The sequence below is a fragment of the Orcinus orca genome, chromosome 2, assembly GCF_937001465.1.
Source record: "Orcinus orca chromosome 2, mOrcOrc1.1, whole genome shotgun sequence".
NCBI lineage: Eukaryota > Metazoa > Chordata > Mammalia > Artiodactyla > Delphinidae > Orcinus > Orcinus orca.
In genome coordinates, this window is record NC_064560.1 from 154,085,569 (window position 1) to 154,106,649 (window position 21,081).

Consider the following 21,081-nt stretch of genomic DNA (forward strand, 5'->3'; position numbering starts at 1 on the left):
CAGTTGCCCTAAGGCCAACTCAGTTCCACCTGGAAGGACAAAAGTGCCTTTTATCAGCTTGCTCCTAGGCAGGTACTCAGGTGACAGAGGATTGACCTCAGCTGAACATCACCACCTGGTGCCCGGGAGGTGTCACTGCAAATCTTTTCTCTCCCTTGAACCAAATTCAACATAAATTTCAATGTGAACTTAATGAGCAAATGGAAAAAATGCATCTATTAAAAGATAAACTCTTCATTTTGGGATCCCATCCTTTCTTTAGGACAGCGCTCTTGGAGATATCCACCTATTCCTGCATCAGCAGTTTTTCCCGCTTCATATAATTTTCCCCTTGCTTTCTAGATCATTGCCATCACCATATAAACAGACTCTACCATCTCCCATTTAAAGAAAGAGAAAAATGTCTTTCTTGATAACATACGTCCCTGCACTACCCGTTACTGCTATGGTCTCTTTGAACTTAAAACCACTCAAATGAAATACCTATATGCAACATCTCTACTTCTTCAAGTCTAAATTACTTTTTAACTCACCCCCAAATTGGTCTCTGTTTCCACCACTCCACTGAAACTAATGGCCTCTCTGTTGCAAAACTCACAGTGCTTTTTCCATCCTCTTCTCACTCGACCTCTCAGCAGCATTTTTTTTTTTTTTTTTGTGGTACGCGGGCCTCTCTGTTGTGGCCTCTCCCGTTGCGGAGCACAGGCTCCAGATGCGCAGGCTCAGCGGCCATGGCTCACGGGCCCAGCCGCTCCGCGGCATGTGGGATCTTCCCGGATCGGGGCACGAACCCGTGTCCCCTGCATCGGCAGGCAGACTCTCAACCACTGCGCCACCAGGGAAGCCCATCTCAGCAGCATTTGATGCTGTCTGCTCTTTCTAAATGCTCGCTCCTCTTGGACTCTTTCTTCTACCTCTCTGTCTTCTTTTTTCCGTCTCCCTTGCTGGATCCTTTGCCCCTAGCCAATCTCTAAATTCAGCATGGTAGGTAGGGGACCCAGCTTGGGACCTCTTTTCTTCTCTATATGCATTCTCTCTCTAGCCTACCTCCCTCTGCCTCGAGACTTTAAACACTGTCTCTATGCTGATGATTCCAAGTCTCTAGCCCAGACCTGTCCTTGGAGCTCCAGACCTGGAGATCCACGTGTAATAGATATTTCAAACTAACCTGTGCAACATGAGTCTGACTTTCCTACAATATCTATTCCCACTCCAGTGTTTTCCATCTCAGTAAATGACACCATCATGCATCCACTGGCTCAGCCTAAAAATCTGGAAGTCAGCCTTGTTTTCCCACATTCCTTCACCACCCCTCCTCCAGTGACTCAGTTCATGCTAAGTCTGTCTCTACAGTATATCCCAAATTCACCCACTTCTTTACATCTCCACCATCACCCGCCTGGTCCTGGCCACTGTCTTCTCACTTGGATTATTTATTCAATAGCGGCATAAATTGTCTCTCTGTTCTTCCCCTCTCCAGTCCATTTCCTACACAGTACCTACAGTGATCCTTTATATATGTAAATCACAACATTTACTCTTTTTTCTTTAAATTTATTTATTTTTGGCTGCATTGGGTCTTTATTGTTGTGCGCGGGCTTTCTCTAGTTGTGGCGAGTGGGGGCTACTCTTCTTTGCAGTGCGCGGGCTTCTCATTGTGGTGGCTTCTCTTGTTGCGGAGCACCGGCTCTAGGCGCCCAGGCTTCAGAAGTTGTGGCTCGCGGGCTCTGGAGCGCAGGCTCAGTAGTTGTGGCGCATGGGCTTAGTTGCTCTGCAGCATGTGGGATCTTCCTGGACCAGGGCTCGAACCCGCGTCCCCTGCATTGGCAGGCGGGTTCTTAACCACTGTGCCACCAGGGAAGCCCCTACTCTTCTCTTAGAAATACCAACAGCTTTCCATTGTGCTTAGAATAAAATCGAAACTCCTTACGGTGTCTTAAAAGGCTTCACCAGACCAAGACCAACCTACCTTGCTGACCTCCCACTCATCTGTCTCCAGTCAGTCAGGCCTCCTGGCTCTCCTGTCTTAGTGTTTGCCACTCCCCTGCCCCCAGGCTTTTCCCTGGCTCTTTCCATGACTCTGTCTTTCTCAGCCTCAATGTCATCAACTCAGAAAAGCTTTCCCTGGCCACACAATTAAAGTAGCCTTTGCCCCCGCCCTCTACTGCCCAGTTACTTTCTAATTCCTCATCTGCTTTTTCTCTTCAGTAAAATTTATCAAAAATTTGAAATTATCTTGTTTGTTTGCTTATTTGTCTCCTTCCCACCCAGCCTGCCCCTCTGCCATTAGAATGTAACCTCCTTGAAGGGAGGAAACTTCCAACTGCATCGCGATGCACGTGGGCACCATTCGTGTTGTAGTCCGTGGGAATGGAGGTCCCTGTGGCCACCTGCCCTCCTCTGCCTTGTGCACAGCCATAGCCCCCCAGCACCTAGCACAGTGCCTGGCACATGGCAAGTGCTCAATAAAAGGTTGTGGAACCAATGAAAGAGTGAAATGTAGTGAACCAGACGATCCCAGATGTACATCTCAGATCCAAGCCTCCAAGAAACGTACACTCTAGAAGACCATTAGAACCAAAAGTGTAAACATCACATGTAAATACTGATGGGTTTCTTGGAGACACATGCATATTTAGTAGCATGGTGCCTCTGGTCTTTGAGCTATAAACAAGTGTATCAATGTAGATAGATGCTGTCCTCATCCTCACACAAGGAGAGTCCACTTGAGAAAATCAGTTTGAATTCAAGCAATAATTCTTTTCTCCAGTGTTTAAAAAAAAGTCATTCTCCAATCTTCTCCACTGTCCTTGAATAGTCAGCACTGGCCCCTTCCGTCCCAGCCTCCCTCCTCACTCTCCCACGTCTTCATCTCCTATCTCAGAGTGAATGTTGAAGCCATCAGGGTAGAACTGCCTTGACTTACATTACAGATCTTCCATCCTGCCTGCAGCAGCACAAGGTGCCCTCTCCTCTTTTGTTGCCATTAGGCAGAAGAGACATCCATGTTCTTATCAAAAGCTAATCCACCTGTGTCCCGCATCCCACTTCCTCCTATTCTTAATTCATCAATTCTCAATTATGCCTCTCCAGGGTCTTCAAACTCTCTCCTTAAACCGGAGACTTCTCATCAGCATTTTAATACACTCAAGTCTTTCCCAACATTTGAAAGGCCGGTGGAGAACAGGTCAGGAAGACTTCCTGGACCTCACAGTCTCCCTAGTTGCTCTCCTCCCCTTCATAGAGAGCAAAACTTCTCAAAAGCATGTTGAACATTGTCTATATACTCACTGTCTCCCTTCCCTTACTACTCTCTTACTATGGAACCCGTTTCATCCTAGTTTCTACCTCCACTGAAGTGGCTCATGTTGGGGGCACAATTATCTCCAGGTCATTAAACTCAAAGGCAGTTTTTAAAAATTAATTTATTTATTTGTTTATTTATTTATTTATTTATGGCTGTGTTGGGTCTTCGTTTCTGTGCAAGGGCTTTCTCTAGTTGCGGCGAGTGGGGGCCACTCTTCATCGCGGTGCGTGGGCCTCTCACTATTGCGGCCTCTCTTGTTGCGGAGCACAGGTTCCAGACGTGCAGGCTCAGCAGTTGTGGCTCACGGGCCCAGTTGCTCTGCGGCATGTGGGATCCTCCCAGACCAGGGCTCGAACCCGTGTCCCCTGCACTGGCAGGCAGACTCCCAACCACTGCGCCACCAGGGAAGCCCTCAAAGGCATTTTTAACCCTCATCTTACTTGATTTCTTGGCCACTCTTTTTTTTTCTTTTTAATAAATTTATTTATTTTATCTTATTTATTTATTTATTTTGGCTGCATTGGGTCTTCGTTGCAGTGCGCAGGCTTCTCATTGCAGTGGCTTCTCTTGTGGAACACAGGCTCTAGGCGCGTGGGCTTCAGTAGTTGTGGCACGCAGGCTCAGTAGTTGTGGCTCGCTGGCTCTAGAGCTCAGGCTCAGTGGTTGTGGCGCACGGGTTAGTTGCTCCACAGCATGTGGGATCTTCCTGGACCAGGGCTCAAACCCATGTCCCCTGCATTGGCAGGCGGATTCTTAACCACCGTGCCACCAGGGAAGCCCTCCTGGCCACTCTTTAACACTGGCAATCACCTCTGCCTGCAACACTTCCCTTGCCTCCTGTCACACCAGGTTTTCCTGGCCCTTCCTTGCTTCTTCTCAGACTCCTTGGCCGGCTTATGTTCCTCATCGTGTTCATGATTTGTTGGAGCCCTTGAGATTCTTTCTGAACCCCTTTCTCTTCTCATGCAAGGATCTCTTTCTGGGGTCTCACCCTGGCCCACGGCTTCAAACACCAGCTCCATGTTAATAACTCCCAAATTAAATCACCAGCCCAGAGTGCTCTCTGAGCACCAGTGTTCTATACCTAATTGCTCATTCCAGATCTCTACTTGGATGTGCCACATGGACCTCAAACTGAACATGCACACAAGTGAAACCTGGGTCTTCTCTTGCCAGTGAGATTCATCAATTCAACTGTATAGACCAGACACTTTGGAGACATCTTTTATGCATTCTTCACCTCTTTCCTCTTCTTTTTTTTTTTAATTTTTAAAATTAATTTTTATTGGAGTATAGTTGCTTTACAGTGTTGTGTTAGTTTCTACTGCACAGCAAAGTGAATCAGCTATGCGTATATGTATATCCCCTCTTTTTTTGGATTTCCTTCCCATTTAGGTCACCCCAGAGCATTGAGTAGAGTTCCCTGAGCTATACAGCAGGTTCTCATTAGTTATCTATTTTATACATAGTATCAGTAGTGTATATATGTCAATCCAGTATCCCAATTCATCCCACCCCCGACCTTCCCCCCTTGGGGTCCATACGTTTGTTCTCTAAGCCTGTGTCTCTATTTCTGCTTTGCAAATAACTTCATCTGTACCATCTTTCTAGATTCCACATATATGCATTAATAGACGATATTTGTTTTTCTCTTTCTGACTTACTTCACTCTGTACGACAGTCTCTAGGTCCATCCACGTCTCTACAAATGACCGTTTCATTCCTTTTCTCTTTCCTCTTCTTAATCCATCACCAAGTTCTGTGGACTTTTTTCTCCTACGTATTTATTAGATGCACCTACCTCTCTCCATCTTCACCGCCACCACATTAATCCAAGCCACCATCGTGTCCCATCTGGATTTGCAATAGGAGCTTACAGGGGTCCTCACACCCGCCTTTGCTCCTTCTCATGTTCTCAGCGCTGTAGCCAGAATGCAAATCTGATGGGCTCACTCCCCTGTTTAAAACCACTCGAAGCCTTTGACTTTCTCTTAGGAAGAAGAACAAAATCCTTCCCACACCCCAGGCCCTGACTCATCTGACCCCCGCACACTTTGCCAGCCTCATCTTGTTCTGCTCTCTCCCTTTTGGCACTACCTTCCAGTGGTCTAGCCACACCGACTCCCTCCAGCCTCAGGGTCTTTGTAGAGGGGTTTCTCTACCTGAACAACCCTAGCTTCCCTCTCACCCTTTGTCTGCTTAGCGCCTAGGATCCCTTAGTTCTTAGTATGTGGCGGATACTCCTGATGCTCTGCCCCATAGCTGGTCTGGAGCAGTGGTTCTCAACGTGTCATCCCTGAACAAGCAGCGTCAGCATCTCCTGGGAATCTGTCAGAAATGCACATTCTCCAGCCCCACCCCACACCTACTGAATCAGAAGCTCTGCGGTGCGGCCCTGCAATTTGTGTTTTATTCAGTCCTCGAGGTGATTCGGATGATTTGAGAACCACTGGCTTGTAGTGTCTGTATAAGCTTCCTACGTCCCTCTGCTTAAGGGGGTGGCTGCGAGCGCTGAGAATTGAACACCCCTGGAGTGACCCTTAACGAATGAGGAACGGGAGTGGGTGGATAACTATCCCAGTCTCATACCCCTTCATGAAACGTTCTTAAGGATATTCCACAAAGTCTCGCAGAGGGTCCCCAGGAGAACTGAACCCTGGTTACTCATAGTGGCAACTTGCTCATTAATGGTTTTCCTTCCTTTCCTTACTCATTCACAGAGCTTTCCAGAATCAACTCTTAAATAAGTCACCTGTGCCCAAATCTTTGTCTTAGGGTCTGCTTTTGGGGAAATGCAAACTAGGATACACAGTGCAGATACCCCATGTAAGGGAAGCTTTCCTTTACTCCCAAACTAAATCAGTTCACTCTGCCACATGCTCTTTTTAAGCCCTCTTCTTTTGCATCATAGCACTTTCCACAGTTTATACTTAGATATTTGTGTGATTCTTTGGTTAACGTATGCATCCCCACCTTGAAGGAACAGTGTCTATCCCACCCTGTTTTATCCTCAACACCTGCCAGTACCGGGCACAAAAATAGACACCCAGTAAATGTCTGTCGAATGAATGACAATGAATGGATAGTACCCTTTCATTCATAACTTGCTGAAGGGCTAGCTGAGAAATTCTCAGGTTTTCTGTCACCTACATTTCAACATATTTTTCTTTTACATTCTTTCTAGTCTCCTTCTCTCTCCTTTCATAAAATTCAATATTTTTCATTTCATATTTAGGACAATGACGTTCTCCACATAATACTATGACTCTCCCTTAGTTTGGTCCAAGTTTATCTTTTAAAGTATTTCCTTTCCAACCAAAACATTTGTCCTCCTATTCTAACTATAGAAACAACTCCTTCTGTAATAAGACTTTAAATTTCAAATCACAATATTCCCAGGCATCCATCCTCAAAGCCTATAAAGGCTTTTCATTGAAGGCTTCCATTGGTTTTCACACTTCTACAGGAGGTGAACATGTGAATACATATTAAATAATTTTGCATTCCTGAGAATCAGCCTTCATAAATCATTTACCTTTGTGTGCGAGAAAATGGGAAAGGACACATCCCCCTTCTCCCCACAGCTTTAGGTCTTTGCCCACCTCTGTTTAGATTATGAGTTGGGGCAGTTTTGTTAACAGGCAAGTTTACTGGATGTTAAAGTTGGAACCTATATCCAGCATCTTTTGCATGGTAGGTATCCTCCTCCTGGGGCAGGCTCCGTGTCTCCTCTCTTCCATTCTATATGGCTTCCAGAGACTCAGTTCCTCCTATTTGGGAGAAAGAAATGAGACCTCACCTAGACCTCAAGCAGAAGCTACATTCTCCAATCCAGCCAGAGACTCCCTCCCTCTCTGTGGGAGTATGAAGTGCTTGCTCAGATATTAATGAAGGAGAACTTCACTTTGCTCTTTGTTTTCATGTGGTCGAACCAACTGAGCATGAAGGATGCTTGGCAGTGCAGGATCTGGGCACGCCTAGGTCTCTAGACTAATACACTCAAAAAAAGACTCAAACCCTACCTCCAACCTCTATGAAAATACTTGTTTTTTTCAGGAACTCTGAATAGCAATTTCAGAGCTTATGCCTGAAACTGAGCACGTGGGGTTTGCTTCTTGGCAGAACCTTTCAAATAAATAATAGAAAAGCCCCAACAAGTCTTCCAGTCTGTCTCCCCAAAACCAGAAGAGGATCATTTCCTACATTAGGCCTATCTAATGTTTTATCTGATTTAATTTTTAATATTTTGGATGATGACTTTCACAATTTCCCTGAGGAGACCATTTCATAATTCAATATTTATCTCCTAGACAGGGAGTGTTTCCAGTAATCAACCCAAATTTTTAAATTTCATCTTGTTCTCATGGAGATTATTTCCTCTCTGTGAGAAGATAAAATTTTCAAATATGGTATAAGTATACCAACAATTTCCCAGTAGGCAAGCTATTCCTTCAGTCTCTTCAATGAAATTAATACCTCTAACCATTTGTTTTATGAACAACTATCATTTTTTTCTATCCTTATCTATATGAACTTATTTTCTACTTGTAGTCTCATTCTTTTTTAAAATTAACTCTTTTGTTTTTTTGCGGTACGTGGGCCTCTCACTGTTGTGGCCTCTCCCGTTGCAGAGCACAGGCTCCGGATGCACAGGCTTAGCGGCCATGGCTCACGGGCCCAGCCGCTCCGCGGCATGTGGGATCTTCCCGGACCGGGGCACGAACCCGTGTCCCCTGCATCGGCAGGTGGACTCTCAACCACTGCGCCACCAGGGAAGCCCAAAATTAACTCTTTTTAGTAGTGACTTCTTGGTGGTAAAATATACATAAGATAAAATTTACCATTTTAGCCAATTTCCAGCATACAGTTTAGTAGCATTAAGTACATACACATTGTTGTGCAACTATCACCACATCTGTCTCCAGAACTTTTTCATTTTCCCAGAGTGAAACTCTGTACTATTAAGCATTAACTTGCCATCCCCCCAACCCCAGTCCCTAGTAACTGTTTTGCTTTCTGTCTCTATGAATTTGACTATTGTAGGCACTTCATAGAAGTTCATTCTTATTTTTTAAAGGAAGTAACACCTCTAAACTCTAACAACCATGCTTTTAAGTGATGACAAAAATAACAATAACCTTATTACAGCTGTATTAATTCAAGGGTGACATTCAAAATATTTAACAACTGGCATGGCAGGGGCACTGGGCAATGAGAACAAAGCTCAGCCCAGGCAGAGTGGATGACGGATGTAAAGAACAGCACAGCCTGGCCAGTTCCTACACCTGCACGGCAACTTTTTCTCTCATATAACTCATGCTAATGTTGCTGTTTGTATTGTAGTTTTAGATATTTTCTTTTCATGTAATATAGTTGTGCAACTGATTTTATTGACTGCCTAGATTTTTTTTTTTTTTTTTGGCAGGCCTAGTGGAGTTTTAGGTCCCCTAAAGTACTTGGGGGAGAGGACTAAACTACATGTCTCAAGGAGAATGCTGTCAGTGGTAAGGCACAGAAAACTCCCTCAGAGTCATCCCATGGAGGACAGGGTTGAAGCCTTGGTGTAAAAGAGCATTCTGATCTATAAATTCTAATAAGAGAATTTATGGTGATAAGCAAAAGGAATGCATTTTTTACAAAGGATACTAGGAGATGGCAGTCTGTGGGAAGTCACAGTATAATCTTCAAAAACATGAATTTTATATAAATGTATAATAAGCCTATGTCAAAAATTTATTTAACTTATTAATGAAGGAAACAGTACAATGGTGAAATTGATCCAGAGGGGATCTAGGAAGCTGATATATAGGATTGGTGAAAAAAAGAATGCTGGAATAAGATGGCAAAATTAGATACAAAACTGGTAGATGTCCTAAGGGCAGTAAAACCATCATCTTTGAGGTTATCTTATTGACTGGGCAAAAATCATTATCAATTTTCTATGTTAATATTTAACTTTACAGAGCCTAGGCTCTGATCAACAGTAAATGGTCAACCAAACAAAATTACATTTCCTACACAATCAGCCTTGTTAGGCAGTCTCATTAGAGATAACGCTCTAGTAGAATACTGAAAGGGCGCACAGTACTTTCTGTTTTACTTGTTAAGTTTTGGGTATTTTTCTTTACAATGATGTGCAGAGAGCCAGTCTTCTCAAATTTCCCCACTATCCTTTTACTAAAGGCATGTCTGTGTTGGTGGAAAATTCTTCCTAACCAGAATGAGGTCTGAAAGTTGGGAGAAGACCTGAGGGGGCGCTCACCAAGTTTTTTGTACTCCCCAGTCATGTCACCATGAAACTCTAGCATAATTATCTTAGATAGTTATAAAATCTGCCTTTAACAAGTCAGGTCACCTAGTTCTAGCATTTGGGTTCCAGGTACAAGCTCTTATACTATGTCACCTATGCCATAGAAAAATTGCAAGAACAGTACTATGAATACGCATATATCTTTTGCTTAGATTCACTAATTGTTAGCACCTTGTAAGTTTGCTTTATCTCTTTCTCTTTCTCACACTCCCACAAATATATTTTCTGGAACCATTTGAAAGTTAACTATACATATTATGAAATTTCACTCCTAAATACTGTGGCATATAGTCTTAGAAATAAGAACTTCTGGGCTTCCCTGGTGGCGCAGTGATTGAGAGTCTGCCTGCCAATGTGGGGGACACAGGTTCGAGCCCTGGTCTGGGAAGATCCCACATGCCGCGGAGCAATTGGGCCCGTGAGCCACAACTACTGAGCCTGCGCGTCTGGAGCCTGTGCTCCCAACAAGAGAGGCCGCGATAGTGAGAGGCCCACGCACCGCGATGAAGAGTGGCCCCCGCTTGCCGCAACTAGAGAAAGCCCTTGCACAGAAACGAAGACCCAACACAGCCAAAAATAAATTAATTAATTAATTTAAAAAAAAAAAAAGAAAGAAGAACTTCTTTTTTTTAATAGTAGATATTATGATGCTTTCCCCAGATGCCCTTTCAGGGATGAAGAAATTATTCCTCCCTAATTTGGGAGTGCCACTGGCAGATAGCCCTTAGCTGTCCACCGTCCCTGGAAATTGTCTTAGCTGGGGAGACCATGTAAACCATGGCCACACCCTCCCCAGGGCCATCTGAATTCCATGAATGATTGATGTTAGTTATAAAGGCCTGGACTCCTTCCTGAATGAGGACAACTTGGAAAGGCCATTCCAGCTTCAGCCCCCCAAGGGGACATGAGGCCTTAGCTGAGACTGCATTGCAGCCCAAACTTTCTCTCTGTTCATTTCTGCTTTTTTCCCCTCTTCCTTTCTCTTCCATAGGTGTTGATTCCAAGAGCACTTCCCAGTGAAATTCCTGCACATTAATCTCTGTTTCAGAGTCAGCTTCTCAGGAACGTCAACCAGAGTGGTGCCGGAAGTGGCTTGAGAGAGCTGAGACTAATATTATCAGTTTTAGTGACTCATTCCAGAATTTTATCATCATGGCAGCTAAAAAGTACTTTCTCATGTTAGACTTAAAACTCTCCTGTTTCAACAGTCTCCAAGATACATTAACTGAAAAAAATTAAGATACAGAGTGTTGTATGTTATGAGCTTCCATTTGTAAACAAAAGAGAGGATACGAAAAAGGGAGAATACATTTACATATAGGCTTATACGTGCATAGAATATCTTTGTAAGGAAATACAAGAAACCTGTAATAGAGGTTGCCTCAGAAGTGAAGGTCAGAGGCCTGGGGGCAGGTGACTTACTTTTTACTGTAAGCCCTTTGATATTATTCTAATTTCTGTCATGCACTGTATGACTTTTTTTTTTTAAGGCTGGAAACAAAATAAGACAAAATAGTAATGGTTACTAATTCTGGGTGGTAGGAATATGGGTTTTGTTGTAGCGGTTGTAATTTTCTGTAGTTTTTAAAAATTAACATTTCTAACACCAAAACTCATCTGTTTAAAGTGATTTCTTCTTGTGGATCTAGAGACCATCCTACTTACTGAAACACGTCATTTATTTGAATGTGTTCAGTGAATGAATGAATGAATGAGAGTTCATCAATTATTATACAAAGAGGGAAATACCCTATCATCGGATACAGGGCCACTGAAATTGGGCCCCCTGCCAGTGACACAAATGTGAAATGTCATGAAGCGCTTGTTAAAGCTGGCTGGATCCTCTCCCTTCTGCTTCCTGTTTGCCGAGCGTGCAGAAGGCAGGGCTTGATGAACTCCTCCACTGATGAAGAGCTAGCACAGCTTTGCACTCAGTAGATACTCAGTACACGCTTTTGACTCACTGATGACTATGGACACTATCAATGTATTTGAGTCTCTGGGAAGGGCCTGATGGTTTGCCTCCTGGGACGCATCATGAATTAGTTAAGGTCACAGTGGTGCTGCTTTGCTTGCAGCGGCTCCTGAGGACTAATACATTCCTGAAAACTGGAAAAAGGCCAACTTCATGTCTTTCTGAATGAGGGATGAAAGGGATGACCTTGACAACTATTAAGCTTGCGGCAATACCCTGAAAAGTAGTGCAATAAATCAGCCAAATATCAATTTAGAAATGCTGAGAAGAGAACAAAGCATAAGGTATGGTTTTATAATAAATGATCCTTGTCTGACTTGTTTAATTTCCTTCTAGGCAGAGGGATAAGCCTGGATGAAGGAAAAGAAACAATAAATTAAACAATTTTTAACCTATCAAAAAATTTCATTTTGTCTTGTATAACAAAGTAAAATGAGAAAATTATTCTAGGCAGATATACTGGTAAGCGGATTAAACTCGAAGAAGAATCATTGTCAACCTTACAACAAATGTGTTCCAAAGGGATTTCAAAGCGATCGAGTAGATACTGGCTCTACATTCATTTTAAGGAAGACATATTTATTGAACACTTACTACTTTCCAGCCTCTGTTCTAGATGCTGGGGACACAATATTGAACAAAGCAGACTAAAATTCTTGCCCCCGTGGAGCTTATATCCTAGGGGGAAAGAAAATATATACAGACACTATGTTAGATAAAGTTAAGACCTAAAAAGTAAAAAAAAAAGCAGGGATAAGGGATAGGAAGTGTGGGGTAAAGCCTTACAATTTTAGATAGAATAGCTATTGGAAGCCCTTATGAGAAAATGATGTTTGTATAAAGATTTGAATAAGGTGAGAGAGAGTCATGCAGACATTTGGGAAAGAGCACTTTAGGTGTGAAAATAGCATGTACAAATGCCCTGAGGCAGTAGGATGCTTGGTGTTTTGCATTGAGGCTACAGCAGAGTGAATAGGGGTTGAGGTCAGATCAGGACAATTTATTGACCCTCAGCCCCAACCTTTGAAGTGTAAAGGACCCTCTCCCCACTTCCTGGTCAATGAGGGAGCAAATAGACTGGGCAATTGATTGTTCTTAGGACTTGGAGCCATAAGAGAAAGAATCAAAGCCTTTGGCACAGGCATGGTGGCAGTAAGAGCCCCATGGCAGCCGTGTCCACTGTGCAGTGTGTGCAGTGCCAGCAGTGGTGCCCCGCCCAGAATGTCATGGTGGAGTCACTGTGGATATGCCTTCCACCCAGTCTGCCTTAGGTTCTGTCCATGTTCTGAGTCTAGTTCTCCAACCTTCCTGTCTTCTATGAACTAACTGGTAAACCAACAAAAATTCCCTTCTGCTAAAGCTAGCCAGAATCACTTCCTGTGCCTTGGAACTGAAAATACTGATGGACACTCATGAAACTCAGGATTATAGTTCAAAACCTCCTTTAGAGCTGAGGTACTGATTAGTAAAAAGCAGACAGACACAGAGAGAAAACAAATAAACTAATGCTAGATTCGTTACTACTGCCCACAACTATGGTTTATAGTGGATTAACAGCTAACATAAAACAGGTCTGTACAGTAGTTCATGGTTCCAAAGATTGCTGCAATGATATCACCCCTCCCACATGCTCTTCTGCATCGTGACCTTGCCATTCCCCCAATAAGAAGTGGTGTATGTTTCCTCTGTCTTTGAATCTGTGCTGGCTCTGTGAGCTATTTTGACCAATGAAATGTGACAGAAGTGATATGTAATTCCCAAGGCTGGTCTTCCATCTTGGAAGTCAGCTGCCATGTAAGAAGTTTCCTTGCTCTGCTGGAGACCAGTGGAGAGAGGCCTGAAGACACCTTGAACACTCCAGCACCAACCAAACTCCCAGCTGAACACAGTCCCATGAGTGAGCCCAGCCAAAGTTATATGAAGCAGGACCACCAGCTGAGTCCAGTCCAAATTCCTGATCCACAGACTCCTGAGCAAATAAAATGGCTGTTATGTTAAGCCTCTTCATCATGGGGCTGTTTGTTACACAGCAATAGATAACTGAAACATACAAATATTGTCACAATACAAAATTTTAATTAATCAATTGCATGAGGGTTCAGTCAGGAAGTTTACAAAGACAGGTGTGTGTGTGTATTTGTGTGTGTGTGTGTGTGTGTGTTGGGGGAAGGTCAAGGAGATGTCTAGGAAAATTGAAGGAGGAGGAAGAAGAAAAGGGAAAGCAGTTAACAGAAGGGCTCACCTTTCAGGACCATATTTTAACTTGAGAGGCACTGGAAACCAGTTTATTAAACTGACTTGCATTCAACTATTGATCATAAAAAACCATTTATCTACCACCCCACCCTTCCGTGGAGAAATTGGTAGAGACATGATTTCACTGGTTTTGCTCACTGATGCATCCCCAGGTGACTGGAAGGGGAACTCATAAGTGCTCACTGAGGACTTGTGGCAGGAAATAAACACACATGGAAACCATAATATAATTAAAAATTCTTACCTAATAAATATCAGAAATGGAATAGAGTAGTTCATCCAATTTAGGGTTTCCAACCTGACGACTGGTGAGATGGGAATAGGCGGAATGAGTTATTGGGAGAGAGTTCCAGAAACCTATAAAAGAGATATAATACCATTTACCAGAGGCTCAAAAGAGTTAGGAAGGCTCACAGTCAAAATAAAGCCAAGGTTTGTGAAAACTATTCATAAAAAGGCTTTAAAGCTATATTTTTCAGCAGTCGTTCTCTCTAATTTAGACCTCTGATTTTACTTTCATCTTTTTCTTTTGTTTCATTTTCTTAAATCAGAAAAAGACCTTCCCTTTGGAAAGTATAAAATATACACGTACAGAGATAAAGGAGGTGGAGCACTGCTTTAGATGAGTTTAGGTCTCTAGGCCCCAAAGCAAGATTTGGCAGAGGGTGGTGTGGCCCCACTGAGTGTCCTCAGTTGGTTCTGTCTCAGAGGGCCTGGAGGTCCAGTCTTCTTGAAGGGAGATGCGTCTCGTATTGAGGTTGGGTCTAAAGCTCAGACATTGTTTAGGCTGAGTAGCTTCATAAGACCCACGGTCCTTCTCTTTGAGGAAATGAGCTCCTACAAGCCTTTGGTAAGTTCTAGTAATACTCAGTTGGCCCTTTCCAGCCCATCACTGCCCTCCAGCAGATGTAGCATGTGCCATGCCTGAGGGCTCGCCTCATTAATCAACCCTGCCAACCAGCCACATAGGAGGGAGCCACTGGATGGAATGCCCTGTGGCCAAGTGGGACACCAGTCTGTACAGGAGCAGGTATGTACAGGATAAACATACAGAATCCCACACATGTCTATTCTGTACTGGGCAGTAGACAGGGAACCCACAACTGACCTCAGCCTTTGGAATGAGCATGGTTTGACACTCATGCATTATGCCTTCCTACAAAGACTTATGGTGCTCTGGACGGACACACTGAGTCCTTCCTCTTTTTGTAACTTCTGCTGAATACAACACAGTAGCATCCCAAGTAATATTAAAATATTACTGATCATCAAAAGTACAAGAATGATTAAGATTTTTCCCAAGGGGAATCCCAGAATGCTCCTTTGTCCAAATGACCTTGGCAGAAACTGCAAAGCTTACACATGTGCTGCCTGCTCCATTAAAATGAACTCATACTCCGCTATGTTGTCCAACATTCTTATGGATAAATGCCCAGAAATGAACTCATAAAGTTAAATAACTTTTTCAGGTCATTGATTTGTGGTTTAACCTTAATGTATTCTTTAGCAAATGTCATGTATTGATGGGCCCACAGATGAAAAGTTTCTTGAAATAAAGTATAAAGTCAAAATGTTAAAAGAATTATACATTGAATAGTATAGCATCATGTCTAGATTAAATGTGCATCATTATCGTAGAAAACAAACTCATGTTTACCAAAGGGAAAGCAGGGGAGGGATAAATTGGGAGTATGGGATTAACAGGTGCATACTACTATAAATAAAATAGATAAACAAGGATTTACTGTATAGCACAGGGAACTATATTCATTATCTTATAATAAACTATAATGAAAAAAATGAAAAAGAGTATATAGATATAGATATATGTATAACCAAATCACTTTGCTGTACACCTGAAACAAATACAGGATTGTAAATCAACTATACTTCAATACAAAAAAATAAATTAAAAAAATTTGTAATGTGCATCATTATAGGTGTTACAAAAAAAGACTAGAAGCAACTCAAACGTCTATCAATAAAGGTTTAGTTAAGTAAATTATGATGCGTTCACATACTGGAATATTGTTCAGCTGTACAAAAGAATGAGGAAACAAGTTATGAACAGGTAAGGAAAGGTTTCCAAAACCTGTTAAGTAAAAAACAAAACAAAACACAGTTCAAAAAAGTATGGCATGCTTTGGTAAAGAAGTGAGAAATATAAGAATGTATATTTGAAATTTGTTTGTATTTGCACTAAACAATTCTGGAACTAAGTATACGTAAGAAATTAAGAAGAGTGGTTACATATGGAGGGTAGGAACGGGGTTAATGGAAACATTGGTTGGATGAGGGGAGACATTTCACTATATAACATTTTATACGTTTTGGTTTTGACTCATGAGGATGTATTACCTATTCAGAAAGTTAAATTAAAAAAAAAAAACAACCCTAGAAGTGTGTAACAGCAAAACTTGAGTAACTCAGGTCCTACTCAGGGAATCTGCGGTGAGTTGAACATGTTAAAGGCAGGGGTGGTGAGTTTTGTCTTCATTCCATGGGGAGGAGGGAAGTGCAGAGATGCTGGAAGAGAAACAGACTTTTCTCCCAAGTCTCCAGCTCTCGTAGCAGATGAATGGGCAGAGAAGAGGAACATGCCTCTATCTTGGTCCTAGCTTTATCCAGGTCCCCTACAGGAAGTCCAGTGCGCATGCAAGTTTTTAACAAAAGCCTAAAACCATTGGAGACATGCATTCAACAAACATGAAGTACCTACTATGGGCATATAGACATTAATAACAGTCAACTCTAGTCCTTAAAAGAATCATGATCCAGGAGTCAGGGGGCAGGAAAGTAAAGTGGTGTGAGACAGCATGAGAGGCGTGTCCTCCAGCCTAGGAAGACATGCACGTGTGTGGATGGGGAGAGGTGTGGGTGTAGGTGTCAGGATTGCCCCAGCAGGAGAGAGGTGAGCTGAGTTCTAAAAGACTACCAGGAGTTAAGTGAAGAGGAAGATGGGAGGGGATTCAGAGAGAGAGCTTGTGATGTGCAGAATCACAGAGGAACGATTCTCCCAGCTCATGGTATGGGGGCAGGGGGTGAGAGGGAAGGAAATGGCGATGATAATGCTGGAGAGGAGACAGAGACCAGATTATGAAGGGCTTTGAATGCTGGGCTAAGGTTCAGATTCTGGAGTAAAGGCTAAGGGGACTGACATATTAGGTTTGGGTTGTGGAGAGAGTTCCGCTGCCACTAAAGATGGAGATGGAATACTTTGCCTGGGAATTACGGCTTGTGATGGTTATTGTCCTAAAATGTACAATTGCCTTACTAGGTTCTGGTAATATGTACAGTATTTGCTAATATCATTTTTTTGTGGTACGCGGGCCTCTCACTGTTGTGGCCTCTCCCGTTGCGGAGCACAGGCTCCGGACGTGCAGGCTCAGCGGCCATGGCTCACGGGCCCAGCCGCTCCGCGGCATGTGGGATCTTCCCGGACCGGGGCACGAACCCGTGTCCCCTGCATCAGCAGGTGGGCTCTCAACCACTGCGCCACCAGGGAAGCCCATGCTACTATCATTTTTGAGAGTTAAAACAAAGCAATATGGCCTCAGTCAGAGTGCTAACAGGAAACAGATGGCACATTCAAAGGATGATTCTAGGAGGGTTTATTTACAGAGGGACAACACAGGTGTGGGTGTAGGCTAGGTGTGGGCAAGGGATGCCATGCTGACCTGGGTCTCATAGCAGTCTGGCTGACAACACACGCCTAGGCCTGTTAGGGACTAAATGTCTGTGACCTCCCTACCCTTCTGCAGCCCCTAACCTCCCAGTGTGATGGCATCAAAGAGGTAATTAGGCCTTTGGGAGGTAATTAGGTTTAGATGAGGTTATGCAGGTGGGGTCCCCGTGATGGGATTACTGCTTTTATGAGAAGGGACCAGAGAGTTTCTCTCTGTCTCTCTCTCTCTTTCCCCACCATGTGAGGAGGATAAGGCAAGAAGGCAGCTGTCTGCAAGCCAGGAAGTTGGCTTTCACCAGAAGCTCACCATGTTGGCACCCTGATCTCAGACTTCCCAGCTTCTAGACTATGAGAAATAAATGTCTGTTGTTGAAGCCACCCAGTCTATGGTACTTTGTTGCGGCAGCCGAAGCTGACTAAGCTGGGATGACCAATGCAAAGCCCACGTGGACGAGGGCAGGGAACTGCTACTTGAATCCGGAAGCAGTGAGACAGTCATGTGAAACAGCCAGATTGAGAGGAGTAGTGAACTCCGGTTAGGACCTCACAGGGAGCAAACCAGGGCCAGAAATATCCTGACCTCCCTACCCTCGCTCCCACTCATCTCCCAGGCACTCAGAGGGCCGAGAGGCCCAGAGATGGAAGTCAGTCTTCAGGGACTGAAAGCAGGGTACGGAAGGATGGAGCATGGGTTTAAAGGGGCAAATGACAGAGGCTCCGCACAAACATTATAATTAAATTTCCCTCAACTTGTCCCTTCTTGTGTGTCTCCTCCCTCCCCCAAAAAAGTAAGAGGGAAAAATTTTGCTAGGCAAGTGTATGACTTAGAAAAGGCTAACTACTGCAACAGACTGACCCTAAAATATATCATGTCTGAAATACCATAGAGTTATTTCTTGTTCACAGAACAGGACTGGGTAAACTGCATGGGTCAGTGGGGCTCCTCCTTGTGTATCATTTGGGCAGCCGAGCTGATAGAGGCTCTGCTGTCTTTAACGGGTGGCTTCCAAGGTGGTCCTGGGGGTCATCTGCCTTCCAGACAGCTGCAAGGGGCAAAGAGCAAGAAGGGTCAGCACCGGGTTTTCACGGGTCAGGCCTGGCAGTGGCACACACCAGTTTAACTCCTCCCATTGGCTGGGACTCAGTCACAGGGCTACTCCTGTCGGCAAGAGGGGAGCTGGGCCATGTGGTCTAGCCACGTACCCAAGAAGAAGAGGAGAAGCAGTTAGCTTCTCTGCCATAGAATGGAAATTATGTCCTTTTGCAAAACTGGTTTGTACTAGGTTTGTACTAAAATATTTTTTAATTGAAAAAAATTTAAAAAAAAATTTCTAATTCTAAAATCAAGACTAAACTTTTGATAGAACCACACTATTCAAAACAGTTTTATAAAGTTTCTATCTAGCTCCTAACAGTGAGAATTGTAAAGTGTAGTGCAGTGCATGGACCAAATCACTACAGTTCTGAATTAGCCAACAATGTCAAATTTTAATTGCAAAATGTATAGCTCCTTCATTTTATTTTCCTTACAGAGAAATCTCTCTCTGCTTCCAATTTATACCTCTTGTTTTATGGTCATCATCCTCCCATGACGTATGTGATTGAGCCCAGTGAAGTTCTTGAAATTTGCTAAGAGCACATCAGGAATATACACTGCCAAGAATCAGACATTCAGTGCTCACTTCGGCAGCACATACACCAGAATTGGAACGACACAGAGAAGATTAGCATGGCCCCTGCGCAAGGATGACACAAAAATTCGTGAAGCGTTTAAAAAAAAAAGAAAAAAAAAGAATCACAGACATTCATAATATAAGACAAATAAACAATTCTGTTCAGATGGCCTGGTATTACAGTTATAGTATAGTAATATAGTCCATCCTGGAGCCATTAACCAAATTAATCATCTCTATGACTTTTACTGTCTGAGGTCTCCTCTTTAAGCTCCTCGCAGGCCCCTGGCATGGCAATGCGCTCCTTTCATGTGGGCTGCTGTGTGCTATTACTGTACCCATCATAGTGAATCATGCATACTCAGCTACAAGTCTGTCACCATCTTGAGAGCAGATTCCCTGCCTCATTGCTTTTGTCCTCAGCCTCTAACACATTACAAGGCACAGGCAGGCAATACATTTGAATGAAAGAAAGAAGAAATGAATATCAATGACTGCAGTTTTAGTTTGGATCTCCCAAAATGCTTACTTATGGACAGACACAATGATCATTATCCTTAAATTTAACATTCACACATAAGCCTGTCTCAGCTCTCTGTATGGAAAAAACAACACCCAAAACAAAAAATGGCCTATGTTCTGGGGTTGCTTTTCTTTTTTAAAGAGAATCCAGTGGTAACAATCATCCAGCGTGCCCTCACTTTTATCTAACCGTATTGTGGAAGGTGCAAACATACCCGAACAGTCCAAAGCTACAACAAAGAAATTAAATAAGTGGAGGAAGACAAATTTGACTTGCCAACAGATTTCAGGCAGCAGCAATGGAACAAAGCACCAAAATCTCACAACTGTGTGCCAAACTGTTATTAGTAATATCAGTGTCCTTTTAAACAATATTTTTAAATTCAGTATGCTTGATACACAAAGAAAGCTGTACATATTTACCTGGATGAGTTTGAAAGTAAGTATACGGCCATGAAACTGTCACCACAATAAACACTGCCATAAACATAACTATCACCTCTAAACATCTCCTCCTCCCCTCTTTTTTGTGATTAGAACATTTAATACAAGATCTACATTCTTAACAAGTTTTGGAATATGCAGAACAGTATTATTAACTACATGCACTATAGTGTAGAGTGGATTTTCTAGAACTTACTCATCTTGCATAACTGAAACTATGTACCCTTCGGCCAACACCTCCCGATTCTCCCTCCTCTCCACCGCCCCCCATAACCACCCTGCTTCTATCGCTGGGTTTTTTTTTTTTTTTTTTTTTACAGTACGCGGGCCTCTCACCGTTGTGGCCTCTCCCGTTGCGGAGCACAGGCTCCGGACGCGCAAGCTCAGGGCCCATGGCTCATGGGCCCAGTCGCTCTGCCGCATGCGGGATCCTCCCGGACCGGGGCACGAACCCTCGTCCCCTGTACCGGCAAGCCGACCACTGCACAACCAGGGAAGCCCTCGATCGCTGTTTTTTATGTAAACAAATGAATAGTTTGGTAGTTGTTTGTTTTTGATTAAGCAATTGTTGGCTAAAAGGTACTCTTACATAACTGTGAAAACTACATCCTAGTTTATAGAAGCAATAGGAATACTATGCTATTTTTTTCTTAACGGTGCGTTTGTATGTTAGGGAAAGGAAGGTGCAAGATAAAACCTCAAGTAGCACAAAAGGGTATATACTTCAAAATGTCTCCTTCAGTAGAGGCATCAAATGATACCATTTCTTATATATCCCAAAGTTAGAATTCTAAGCATATATAATAAGCGAGTTGTTTTTAAAAAGTTATATATGTAGTTGGCAATATGACTTTAAACGGTTTTTATTTGGCATGTAAGTTATGAAAAATGATCTGAGTCATACATTTT

The 21,081-nt window shown here is 43.1% G+C and overlaps 1 protein-coding gene and 1 non-coding gene across 2 annotated transcripts in view; one reads left to right on the top strand and one right to left on the bottom strand.

The window, feature by feature from the left end:
- The window catches only part of FERMT2 (FERM domain containing kindlin 2), a 98,891-nt gene extending 78,519 nt beyond the window's left edge, over positions 1–20,372 (bottom strand). The window contains exons 1-2 of the mRNA XM_049704890.1: positions 19,095–20,372; positions 14,093–14,205 (exon numbers count right to left, since the gene is read on the bottom strand). The gene's annotated coding sequence lies outside the window, so the exon portion shown is untranslated. The remainder of the gene's footprint in view (positions 1–14,092; positions 14,206–19,094) is intronic.
- Positions 19,208–19,314, top strand: LOC117196415 (U6 spliceosomal RNA). The gene has a single exon (XR_004476583.1). It is a non-coding gene; the product is annotated as a U6 spliceosomal RNA (small nuclear RNA).
- Positions 20,373–21,081: the final 709 nt, after the last annotated feature.